The sequence below is a fragment of the Solanum pennellii genome, chromosome 9 (genome assembly GCF_001406875.1).
Source record: "Solanum pennellii chromosome 9, SPENNV200".
Lineage (NCBI taxonomy): Eukaryota > Viridiplantae > Streptophyta > Magnoliopsida > Solanales > Solanaceae > Solanum > Solanum pennellii.
Window position 1 is genome coordinate 77,044,882 of NC_028645.1, and position 14,281 is coordinate 77,059,162.

The 14,281-nt window shown below is 33.2% G+C and overlaps 1 pseudogene; it reads right to left on the bottom strand.

Moving 5' to 3' along the window:
* Nucleotides 1-9,680, bottom strand: part of LOC107030423 — a 15,806-nt pseudogene extending 6,126 nt beyond the window's left edge.
* Nucleotides 9,681-14,281: the final 4,601 nt, after the last annotated feature.

Below are 14,281 nucleotides of genomic sequence, written 5' to 3' on the forward strand. Positions count from 1 at the left end.
AACAGGTTTCGTGAACCTGGTCCTTATGTTGCTGTGATGAAGGTGAACCTGGTCCTTGCGTTTCTGTGACGAAGACCTGCGTTTTTTCTCCAGAAAATACTGCTCTCAAGATTATATATTTCGTGAATATGGAATACCTATCGTTCTGGCTTTGCTGGAAAAATTCTCTCGATTTTTGTGATTGCAAAGGTGCTTTTTTCCTTCAACTTCTTGATCCTTTTATAGATTTGATTTGCCTTCAACTTCTACAAGGAAAGGAATTACAAATCCTTTTCCTTCTTGAACTTGTCTATATTTACTTCTTTCCTTATTTGACTTGAATTGTAATTTCTTTATTTCTTTCTTTCTTTGGCTTGGATTGCTACTTTTTTATTTCTTTCCTTCTTTGACTTGAATTGCTACTTTTTTATTTCTTTCTTTCTTTATTTATTTCCATATTTGTTTCCTTCGTTTTCTTCTTTACAATTCTGCACTTTTTCTTCTTTGCCTCAATACTTTTTCTTCTTCGCCGCAATCTCTCATAATTGTACACATACGACACCATGCCTTCACTTTATCAATCATCAAAACTATTTTATTTGTTCTCCTACTTCCCAACATTTTCCCCCTTTTTGATGATGATAACCAAGGGACTGCTAAAAGTTAGAAAAAGGCCCAGAATTGAATTTGCTTTGGCTATATCAATCTAAATTATAACCAATTGAAGTCTCAAACATAGCCAGATTGAATTAATGAGTGAAATCGGCTTAAATTTATGTAAGATGAATTAACATAAATTAATTAATGAGTTTCTTAATCTTAACAAAATAAAATAATTAATTTAATTATAAACTAATTAACCTAAAACTATAAACTATTACTTAAACCAAACTAATTGACAAAATATTTTACTAAAACTAAAATCTTTTTGAGATGATTTTCAAATATTCACAAATATACTAACTAAATAAAAAATTGTATAAAACATATTTATCATTTAAAATTATAAAATGACTAACATTACTTTAAAACAAACTTGAAATTTTTTTATTGGATTTTTATGAAATTACTTATTCTAAATAGTTTGAAAATTAAGAAGCTCGGAAATCAATTATAATAGGGAGGTTTCAAAATTGGGTGTCAACAACTGTCACTCATTTGACTTGGATTGATGAAAGAAATTCGAGGAAAATTAAATTGACTAATCCAATTTCGACCAACCACGTCTTCATCTTTTGGAAAAGGGATTTGATACGGATTTTAGGAATTATGATCAAACCCTGAAAATGAGTTTCGTACATATCTTGGGCTATGTGAAGTCATGCCTCTTGTAGTTCGATACTCCTAATTTGACATACGATTTTGAAAGAATTTAAAAGTCACCTCTATACCAAATTATGAAGGGACCGGATTGCTCGAAAATAATATTTAGGAGTGAGTGTTCGAATACAACCGAATTTTGAACACTGATCCCGCCTACATATCCCTCAACTTAGGGAATAAGACTGTTTGTAGTTCGACTCAATCGGTTAAAATGGAAATCTATTATGCTAGATAACCCTTGGTTTTGGAAGAGTGACAAATCAGTCGAGTATGAAAAAGTGGCTTGCAGCCTCTTAATTATGAATGTGGAGCTCTTCACATTCATTAGTAAGAACTTACACGAACATAATTTGTTGTCCATCTTGTATTCCTAACATACTTTGAACAAAACTTTGAAGAACTTGGTAAGACTACAACGATTAGTTTTAAGAACATTTTCACAACTAGAAAATTAAAACTAGTAGCGAAACTAAAATAAAAAACATATTAGAAAAATATACGAAATATTTTTCTTAAAGAAGAATTGTTGTTAATATGTGTTTAAAGAATTTTACTGATTCAACCAAACTTTGCAGAAACACAAAGTTGACAAAGTTTAATGAACCAGTGAAGAACAAAAGAATAGAAGAAATGAAATTAATTCACAAATCTAAAATTTATAACACATACCAGAATCTGGAAAAACTGAAAGAAGATCAAGCCCACTGAATGCACAATGTCCCCTTAAGAAAATTATTCCCCTTTAGTATCCGAGGTTTGATTTGGAATATGTCCTCCCATGGTAGAATGATCTCAATCACCAATGTATTGATATCCAAAACGCTGGTGTCAGCGAGTCACTCAAGGACAGTAAAGTACACTTAAAATGCTAGATTTAGTAGTAGAAAAAGAAGTCCATAAATTCTATTTTTAAAACGAGAGGAAATCCCTCAATTTATAGAAAACAAAGGGTAGTGCAAAAATTTCTTATCGTGCCTTATCGGAAAGGTCACAAACCTTTGAAAAAGTCACAATCCTTCGAAAAGGTCGTCACCTTTCATAAAAGTCACAACTTTCCATAATAGTCACAACTTCTCATAAAAGTCCCAACTTTTCATAAAGGTCACAACTTTTTCATAAAAGTTGCAACCTTTCATAAAAGTCACAACTCTTCATAAAAGTCGCACCTCTTCATTTTCCATTCACACCTTTTAAAACCCAACATAATTTCCAAATCTCTTGGTTTATTGTCGCTTAGATTGGACAGATGTCTTCGGTGAATTCTTAAATTTTCTGTATGCAGAATTGAAACCAATGAACATAAAGAAAAACCCACATGCCTTTTGATAGGGGTATGGTTTGATTATGGTGAAAGTCGTTCATCAGTTCGCTTCATAAGAGTTTGATACTCGTCTTTTGACTATGTCCCAGTTCGCTGCTACGGAAAAATTTCACGTTGTGCTGCATCTTTTTTTTATGTCATCAGCACATGTAGTTTGATTTGAGAATTCATCCTATTGGATGCTCTTGACAAAAACTGAAATAAACTTGTTAGTAGAAACTGTAGTTTTTTTAAAAAAGTGGTAGCATCTCTTATGTTTTTTCAGTTATCTTGGGATAAGTACAAGCAAGGGAGACTAGACCATACCTTACCAATCCTAATGAATTTAAAGAACCTTTACTTTTAACAACCATGAAGAAAATAGAGCTAGAGATAATTATATAGTCTATTATGGTATTACATATGAGAATGCTTTAGTAACGCAAACTCATAAAAGTCGGGAAGAAAGTTGAGTTATCAACCTCAAACTTCCTTTTACAAATTGATAAACTAAAAAATATAGATTGCTCTTCTAATGCAACCTGGAGAATTTTCTCTTCTCTTCTTCTTCTTCAAACATGTCCAGTAACTCCCAATAGTTCATCACTTTTTCTGCGGTTTTTTGAATCTTTTTTACATTGTTATGTGATTCTATTTTGCTAGTCACTTCAGTAGGTGCTTTTAAACAATTTCTCAGTCATCTCACCATCCCAACTAGTCTTTCTTTCATGATTATTTTTGTTATTGCATTGTTGCCTGTGAACAATATCTGCATTTCTTGCTACATTTGCATAACAATGATCCAACACATCCTCTTCTTCACCTTTCTCAAAGATGTTTTCATCTTGTAGTTATCAAATCTATTTGGAGAGAAATGACTACTTCCACCAACTTGTAGTTTTTTTTAGTGCTAATAGGTGTTAGAAAAGTAAACTTTTCAACATCGGAACTCATCAAACGATCCCCTAAAATTGCAGCAACATCAGTTGATGGCAAACCCTTAACCATACATTCATGATTTGGCACTTCTAGGAACATTTAAATTAGAATTGCTAGGACTAGAAACGTTATTTTCGCTACCAAACTTTTCAGCTTGTGAATGACCTGTAGCTTCAAGTTTTTCATTGCCAGCCCTTGTAACTTTAGCTACTGGTACTAACACAAAGCTAAAGCTACTACACAATCAGATAGCGAGACATTCCTAATCATACCATCAAGTTGTTGTTGAGGATTTTTTCGCACCAAATTTATTAGCTTTATGATCATTATTACCAACTTGTATGATTTCATTACCAGCTCACTTTGCATCTAATATCTCCCTCTCATCACATTGATATTTTTCAAAGTTCCATCTTTTAATGCTTTTTCTGTAGTTTTTGTTGCATTTTTATCAATAGCAATCTACATCAGTTTTCGTCATGGCGTAGGTGCTTATAAAAGGAACAATAACATGGCAATTATCATACACAAACTTCTGAAAGTGATCCATAGCAATTGGCTAGGTCTCGACTTCTCTTGGGTGGCTTTATCAATAGCAATTGCCTTACCCACTGCCAACACAATGGCCAGTAACAATTGTTTTGCAATCAAGTATGGCGGTAAATTCGGGAAAGATATCCAAACAAAGTCTTTTGAGGTTTGTTATCTAGGATTGAGACCAACTCTCCTATCAAAAATTGGGAAAGACTGTGAATTGGTTTTATCTACAGTTGTGTAACAGGTACTTGATAGATTTCGCCGCAACTAAAATGTAATCATCATACCTATCAAATCTAAGCAATTCTGTCGACGTGCAAGCCATCCTACAAGGAAACAACCTTGACTTCCTAGTTTTGTAGGCAACAACTTTCTCAATTCTTGCATATAAATTTATTTATGTGAAAACTTTATTAGAAGAGCTTGGTGTAAGCCTTCATCCATTGTATATCACTTTATCTCCTCCATCATGAATTAACGGTAGGTTCCCATGTTTGTTGTTTTGGGTTTGGGAGTGTTGCATAAGAATCTTGAGAATTAGAATTAGGGTTCTTCTCTCCCACAACCAAGGGTTGGGTAGAGGACAAACAATCCATGGAATACTTCGCCATTCATGTCACCCTAGTGAAAGAGAGGGGAACAACTATTTAGGTTTCTTGATTCAATTCGTGTTATGAGTAATTTATTGACTTGAAGTGAATCGTAAGTGTATTAAAATGGAATTTAACTCTCTTTGTGGACTTGAGAAATGATTTTGTAATACCCTATATTTAAAGAAGCTGAAAGCCCAAACAGAATAGCAACAACACTGCAATTAAAGAAAAAAAAAGGAAAAAGAAAGAGAACGTAGCAGTTGTGTTTCTTTTCCAACGAAAGAACAAAGATGATAAGAAAAAGTTGAAAGGTGAAAACTGTAAGGGCGTAGGAGGAGAAGGAGGTTTGAGGTAAAGCTTTGTTTCCTTTATTCTTTTCAACAGACTTGCTAAGAATCCTAGCCCGGGTAGTTTGCTATGGGGGATAGAAATGTGATTGCTAGATATTGGAAAATATATAGAATTAGTTGAATAAGTTGGATAAATAGATGAAGTTAATAGTTTATTTCTCCAATTGAATTACTCTTGGCTTAAATTTATATAATTCGTCAAATAGGTAGGCAACCAATAGGTCCAAAATAGGCTGGGTATTCTGAATTTCAGCATTTGAATTAGCCTAAATGAAGGAGTTAACACGAAATTATTGTGGATGTGATTATAGATTGACCAAAGGAATTCGTACGGATTAATCAAGTGGCAATCTTGGTAATTTGACAGGAGTACTGTGAGTAGTAATCTTACCACAATCGATATTTTACAATTTGCATGATTTTCACATGGTTTATAAAGTAAATGTGTTACTGTATGTTTTGAACTTGCATGTGGACAAGTCTTTTTACTGGATATGACACTGAAAAGATATTTGAGATGATCTCATTTTTACAAGATATGATTACTGTTGTTGAAAAGGTTCTACAATTATTTGAGAAATAGTATTTTGACAGGTGATTGTTAAACTTTGAAATGATACAATCAGAAAATATTTAAATTCTCTGTTCGATTTTGAAATGATTCTTTCGATTACAAGAAAAAATGTAAATGGGAGTAGACCTTGATGAATCCCGTAGATAACGGTGGGATCGTTAGACCCGGTGCACCTTGTAATTACCAATTACTAATAAAGCCCTTACTAATGGGAAGGTAAAACTAGTATACCATTACTGATTTTTTTCGAGTAGGGATCTACCTATATGAATATTTAACTCATTCACTGTTATAAGTTGCTTCGTAAGGGAAGCCACACTGATTACATGATTCATCCTTGAAAACCTCCCAGCTATAAGATTTGATATATAAATATTTTTCTGAGTTTACTAATGAGTATTTACATTGATTTTGCTTATATGAGGCACATAAGATGGATGCTAATATGATTTATGAAAAAGCATTACTTCACCATTTGATTATCACACTAGCATGTTTTTTGACTTTTCCCTCATTAAAATGGTTGTGTTTAAGTGTTATTACTCACTGAGTTGGCATCTCACTCCTCACTAATTGTTTTGTAGAGAACTCAGGTGGTATTGAGGAGAATTTCATTAACTAGAGAGTGTGATTTGGTAGCATCTAATGAACCCCGCATTGCTTCGCGTGGTAAGAGAACATTTGATTTGCTATGTTTCTTTAGTTCTTTGAAACTCTTAGAGTCACTCATTTGTTCGTTCTTATTTAGAGTCAGGATATTCCTTCAAATTGTAGTCAAGTGCCTAGTTTGAACCTATATTTCATACTTGGAGACGAATTAGTTTTATTGCGTGACAATTAGATGATTGATGGATTGAGTGTTGTGGTTTTATAGTTGTTGTTAGTTGTATTGTGGATTTCTGAGACATGAAAATTTCAGGATTGACATAAAACAAAGGAAACTCTCCCGATTTCCTGTAGAATTCTGGTAAGACTGGCTTTAGGATTTCCCCCCTTAGCGCTGGTCATGATCCTTAATTGGGTCATGACATATTTATAAAGAAGTTTGAGATAATTCTTGTAAATTGAAATGAAATGCGTAAACAAGAGAAATATAATGGAAGGAGGATTGAAATGACTATTGTGAATAAGTGCTATTAAATACGTAATCTTACACATGCATCGTTTACGTTTCATTCATTTGGATCAGAGTGGCAAACCTACAATTTTATATGTAATTTAAAGTGGCACATCTACTCAATTTTATTGATGAATCAGATTTGCATACATGTCAGGTTAGCATCATATGCATCTATTTTCAGGTTCACACTTGTACTGTCTTGGTGTGGAATTTGATGGTTGACCGTGAAGTGACTCTGGACATATTTTCTTGTAATTCAAATATGATTTGATTTATTTGAACTTGTATTGTAGATGTAATTGTTGTTGACGACATTAGCTGATAGTCCCTGTTTGTTGTAGTGAAAAAGAGTAGCATTGCTTGAGTGCACTAATAAACTATAAGTTCCATGAGTATTATGGTTAAAGATTGTGCTAATGCTCGCTAAGTAAGAAATAGATGTACAATAAGAGAGACAACAAACAAAATTGGAGTTTCTTAACATATTTTTGTGCATTTCAACATATTTCATAGTTTCATTTTTGTACTAATTTCCTTGTTACATATACCGTCTGCTCTTTCGGTTGTTGGGGTTAAGTGATGCACTAGTTGTGAAAAAGTTAAAGTCGATATTTTGGAATATGATAGATTGTTCAAGTAAAGTTTCTAGAGTTTATAGATTTTTAGAATATAAAGTTTACCAGAATTTTCTTTTAGTTATATCAAAGAAATGTGTTGATATTCTAGAGAGTTCGATATATGTTGTAAATGATAGAATAATCTAGATCTTGTAATATCTAGAATCATCCTCACACAAGTATAAATAGGGTCTCCTTCGTCATTTATATGCAACCAAAAACAAAGATAATTAAAGAGTCCTCCTTCATAACAAAGTTCTTCTATCTAAATTCTTACTTTCTTTTCTAGCTTTCTCTTCTTTAGTTGAATCTTCTAATTTTAGTTACGATCTTGGGCTAGCAGAAAGTTTCCCGATTATACTTTTCTTTTGCTATCTCTACACAAGTTGGATTGTTCTAGTCAATTTTAAAGAAAAGGCAAGATTTCTGGTAGGTTTTGCTGGATCGTTCTAGTCAATTTTAAGTCTTCTCAAAGAGGTCAAATGAAATCAGAACCCTCTCGTCGACACAAAAAGCGGAGGAAACACACAACCGGTAATATATTTACTTCTTTTTTTTTCCGTCCAAGATACAAACTTTAGATCTATTGTTTTTCTATCAAAGCTCATTGTTAAAATCTTCTTATGGCTTCCGGTGAAGCCACTCTTCCAATTCAGGAATGTTTTAAAAAGCAGGCTTATCTCAGCCCCTCTTGTGATTTGTGGAATGATCCATTTTCAACAATGAACAGAATAAATGGAATGCAAAATCAAGAAATGTGGATAGTGGAGAAATTAAATTGTATATGCTTTTGATTTCGTGGTTTTGGCTACTGGAGAAAACAGTGAAGGCAATATTCCAAAAGTGGGAGGCCTTGAAAATTTCTAAGGGGAATAAAATGAAGGTTAGAAAGTATTGATTGTTGGATCTGGAAATTCTGATATAGAAATTGCTTTTTATCTTTGAAATTATAGAAGTCACACATCAATTGTTGTTAGAAGTCCAAGAAGTTTCTCAATTTTGTCTTTACTTCTTTTTGGTTTGTATCAATGTAGGTTTGTGTTTGTTAAATTTTTAATTGATAACGTTTTTGTTTGATCAGTTTAGTTGGTACCTCAATTATTTTACTAGGTATATGTTACTTTTTATTAGCACATGTAATATTGTAACTTTGTTCATCAAGAGATTGTTGTTTCTTGATCTTCAACTTCAGGTCATAAAAAAGTTGGGATTCAGGCATGATTTTCATTTATTTCGTTGATCACCCGATCATATATACTCTTGTGTGTGAATTCTGGCTTTGAACAAAATTTTCTCATGATTGTCATTTTGCTTGTTTGACCATCAAAGTCATTCATTACTCTTAAATGAGAATAATTGATTTAATTGAAATTTCAATTCTAAATTTTTAATTGGATCCTGTTTTCTTCTTCTGAAAAACATGAAGTTGGACCAATAGTAGAATAGTAACTAAGAACAACCTATATCTTTATAAAGTGTGTTTATTTTTTTTGTAATATTACAGTCGCTTAATAGGTTAATACATCTAAATAATTAGGATTTGTTTATCACTATTTCCGTCATCCATCATTAGCAATTATCACCATCACCACCCACCATCTACAACTATCATTTTCAGCCACAATCATCACTAGCCACTATTTACAATTATTATCTATCACTATTATACACCACAACGATTTGTTGATTACACAAATTATTACTGACACCCACTATTGTCAGCCACCATCAAGATATACTAACAACTTACTACAAATGTGCATTCAGATTCTGTAGTTGATTAAGGAGGAAATCCAAAAAATAACAAAGGAGAATTAAAGAGTAATGAAAGATTAGAACTATAAAACAATGAAGAATAAGAAAGAAGAGATAACTTTATTTAATTATTCAGTTTTTATTCACTGCCTAAGACTTGCACTTATAATAAAGAACTAACTTTATGTCCTAAAAATCAGCAACACATCTGCTGAAGATAAACAAACTCCTAGAGACTAGGTAAAGAAGTTATTTGAGGAAAACTAAAGCTAATTTACTGCGGTAAAATAAATAAAAGGCTGCAGTCCTAAAATATAGAAACTAACACTCCTCCTTGGTTTAGGAACTACTGATTCCTAATTTTGTCTTAAAAACTCAAACTTGCTGAGGGAAAGGGGCTTGGGGAACATGTCAGCAACCTTCTCATCACTCTTGCAGTAAAGAAGCTTCACATCTCCATGTTTTTGCACGTCTCTTAAGAAAAACAACTTGATATTGAAATGCTTCGTTTTTGCATGAAAAACTGTATTATTAGCAATAGAAATTGCAGCTTGGTTATCAATAAATACCCCAGTCCCTTCTTTTTGCTCCATATTTAGATCACACATAATTTTCATCAATCATAGTGCTTGATTCACAGCTGTTGTTGCAGCAATAAATTTTGCCTCGGCATTTGATTGTGCTACTATATCTTGTTTCTTGGAATACCAAAAGAAAGCTCCTGACCCAAGATTGAAACAGAAACATGAAGTACTCTTCATATTAGGTGCACCACCCCAATCACTATGTGAGAATCCGTTAAGTGTAAACTTGTGTTTTTTGTGAAACTTAACACCACAGTTGATAGTTACCTTAATGTATCTGACAATTCTTTTAGCTGCTCTCAAGTGTAAATCACTTGCACAATGCATGAACCGAGACAAAAAAACTCACTGCATACAAAATATCATGCCTAGTTGCAGTCAAATACATCAAGCAGCCAATAAGACTTCTATAATATGCCTCATCCACCTTTTCAGTTCTATCATCTTTTGAAAAAATTTCCTTTTGGTTCATTGGAGTACTCATAACTTTGCAGTCTTCCATATGAAACTTCTTTAGGATTTCTTGAGCATATTTTTTCTGGCAGATGAACACATTGTCTTCATTTTTTTTTATTTCCACTCCAAGAAAGTGCGCCATCAGTCCAATGTTTGTCATTTCAAAGACCTTTATTGTTTCCAACTTGAAGTCCTCAATTAGGCAAACCTTACTTCCTGTGCCAAACAGATCGTTAACATACAAAGAAATAATAAGTATCTCTGCACCTGAACACTTAATATAAAGTGTAGACTCAGATAGGCTCTTATTGAAACCTAAACTGAGCAAATGATCGTCAATCTTGTTATACCAATCTCTTGGTGTTTGCTTTAAACCATAGAGAGATTTCTTTAGTAAATAAACCTTATTTTCTTTCCCCTTGGCAACAAAGTCATCTGGTTGCTCAACATAAATCTCCTCTGGAGAAGACCATTAAAAACTTAACATCAAGTTTTTAAACTCTCCAATCTTTTTCTGCTGCAATAGCTAGTAGCAATCTGATTGTGTCAAGTCGAGAACCTGGTGCAAAAGTTTCTGAGTAGTCTAATTCGAAGATCTGAGTGTAACCTTTCACTACAAGCCTCGCTTTGTATTTGTTAATGGAACCATTAGCATTCAACTTTGTCGTAAATACCCATTTTACACCAATAATCTTTCTGTCTAGAGGTTTCTCAACAAGCACCAAGGTCTGATTTTTTTCGATCATCATCATTTCCTACTTCATTGCTGCCACCCATTTGTCATCCCCTTCTGCTTCCTCATAGCTTGCAGGCTCAAAATTGCAGTATTGCATCGCTGATAAATATAAGAGATTAACCGCGTGCCTCTAACAAGAGGATCATCTACTAGATCTTTTGGATTTAATAAAATGTCAACTGGCGGATTGTTTTCAGGATTCTCTCAATTCCAGTGCTTGTCCTCAATGAAGTGGACATTTCTACTTACAACAATTTTCTCTATTTGAGGTTCATGGTTCATAGACCTTATATGCTTTGGAGAAAACACTATAGCCTATAAAGATATCAAGAACTGCCTTCTTGTCAAACTTATCTCTTTTAACCTGTGGTATATAAGAGAAATACAAGCAGCCAAAAATTCCGAGAAATTGCAATGAGGGTTTCTGACCATACCATGTTTCATATGGTGTTTTATCCTTCACAGATCTAGAAGGAAGTCTGTTTTGCAAAAAAAAGCAGTGCTGGCAGCCTCCGCCCAGAACATTTTTGGTAGATGTTTCTCATGTAGCATGCACCTAGTCATCTCCATTATAGTTCTGTTTTTCCGCTCACTTACTCCATTTTTGTTGTGGAGTACAAGGAACTGTTAGTTGATGCTCTATACCAGCCTTGTTACAGAGTAATTTGAACTGAGTTGAAGTGTACTCCTTCCCATTATCAGACCTTAAAGTCTGAATTTTGCAGCCACTTTGATTTTCCACTTTTGCCTTAAAATTCCAAAACACATCAGCTACTTCAGACTTGAATTTTAAGAAAAAATTCCAGGTTAGTCTTGTTAGATCATCAATAAATACAATGTAGTAAATACTACCATTTAAAGATGGCGTTCTATGAGGTCCACATAGGTCTGTATGAATGAGATGAAGCTTTTTTTATGCTCTCCAACTTGTTTTTGGGAAGAGCAGCATGTTCGTTTTTCCAAGTAAACAAGTTTGGCAATCTGTCCACCGATTCTGCAATCTTCGTAGATCATTTACAAGTTCCTTTCTTTGCAAGAACATCATACCTTGACGATGAAAATGTCCCATTCTTTTATGCCAAACTTCTGTAGAGTTGTCAGTCATGAGAAAATTTGTATGCTCTTCTTCGAAAGAAGTGAGTGCGAAACACCTCCCCTCCATTTTGACCTTGAATATCTCACCGCCTGATGGATCTTCCATCACACAAGTTTTGTCTTTGAAGGACAGATTGAATCCATTTTCCATTAATTGATCAACACTGAGAAGGTTTCGATCTAGGTCTGGTACATACAAAACATGTGTGATAAGTTTAGTTCTAGAGCCACTAGTAATGGCTATGACACCCTTGCCTTTCACAGCAAGACACTCATCAATTCCAAATCTAACTTTCTTTTTCTCACTGTTCCACAATTTTTTGAACAACATCTTATCAGATGTCATGTAGTTAGAGAAACCACTATCCATTAACCAACTTTTACTTGAATCAAAACTTGTGAAACAAGTTGCAGCAAAAATGTGATCTTCTCGATCAGCAACTTGAGCTTCAACTTCAGGCTGCTGAATTTTGGCTTTACAAATTATAGCTTCATGACCCTGTTGATTGAACTTGCTACATTTTGCATCAGGTCTCCTCCAACATCTGAAAGGAGGGTGACCTTTTTTTTTCATAATGCCGACAAGGAGGATAGCTAGCCTTCTTGCTTTTAGCGAAATTCTCACTATTTTGTCTTTGTATCTTCTTGTTCTGCTTCTTCTTGTTTCTTCCATCATCTTGATGTTTAACTAATAGGGATCCTTAAACAACTCCTTCCTATCTTATTACACGTCGTTGCTTTTGTGCTTGAAAAGCACTTAAGAGCTCCGCTAGTGTAATTTTGGACAAGTCCTTAGTATTTTCTAAGGTTGTCACAGTAGCCTCAAATCTTTCAGGTACTATTACAAGGAATTTATCAAAAATCCTTGAATCGTCAAAAGAGGAACCCAACAATCTGACTCGATTTGCTATATTAAGAAGTCGATCAGAATACTCCTTTATGGTTTCACTTTCCTTCATCCTTTGCAGCTCAAACTCACGTACTAAATTTAGCACTTGCATCTCTCGAATTCTTTCATCCATTTCATACTCAGTCTTGAGATAATCTCATACCTCTTTTGCTGACTTCAAGGATATAATACAAATAAAGATGGTGGATGAAACTGCTGTATACAAGCATGCCTTTGCCTTTGATTTCATAGTTTTCCTTTCCTTGTGATTTTTAATCTGCGCGATTATGGGGTTGTTTGGTAAGGGAACAATCTCGTAATCATGTTCCACATCCCAAAGATCCAAAGCTTCTAGATATATCTGCATTCTGACTGCCCAGATCAGATAACTTTCTCCATTAAAAGATGGTGGTGCCATTGAAGAAAAACTTGTTTCTCCGTCCATGGAATTCACTAAAACAGATCAATGAACACATACAAGTCCCTCAAGAATAAAAAGCTCTGATACCAATTGTAGTTAATTAAGGAAGAAATCTAGAAAAGAACAAAGGAAAACTTAAGAGTAATGAAAGATCAGAACTATAAAACAATGAAGAACAAGAAAGAAGAGATAAATTTATTTAAATTTTTTATTTTTATTCACTGCCTAAGACTTGCACTTATAATAAAGAACTAACTTTATGTCCTAAAAATCAGCAATACATCTGCTAAAGATAAACAAACTCCTAGAGACTAGGTAAATAAGTTATTTGAGGAAAATAAAAGCTAATTTACTGCAGTAAAATAAATAAAAGGTTGCAGTCCTAAAACATAGCAACTAACAGATTCAAATGGTTTAATTTCAATAAAAACAAATAAGAAAATGTATAATTAAAATAAAAGTAAAACTACTATTAAAATTTCCTTTATCCCTTATAGATTCATCTATGCTCTTATTTATAAGCCATAACTTATTTCAATAATTTTAATTTCTCATAAAACCACAACAAAATTTGTTTTTTCTATTGATTCCTACAAATTGGATAAAACACAAGTTTGAAGAGATTTTTATCTATCCTCATAGTTTCTTTCTTTAATCTATTTGTTGTCTAAATTTTTTTTGATTTGTTTGAGCTCGAATAATTTGTACGTATTCTTCCTTCATCAAACAAAATCATCCCACTTTGAATCCTTCTTCTTGTTTAGTTTCTTAGACTTCTAATTTAAGCATGATAAAAGCTGAATTCAAGTCTAATTATTGCAAGATTGACATAATACTAAAAATTATAATGTGAAAGAATCTTGTTACCTCAAATTTAATTCTTACACTACGTAAGAATTATAATTATATTTTGACGAAAACAATATCACTTGTGGAATTTATTTTTTATTTTTGCTAGGCAAGTATTTACAGAACTGTTTTCTTATAAACAATATTAATTTTTTTGATCCACC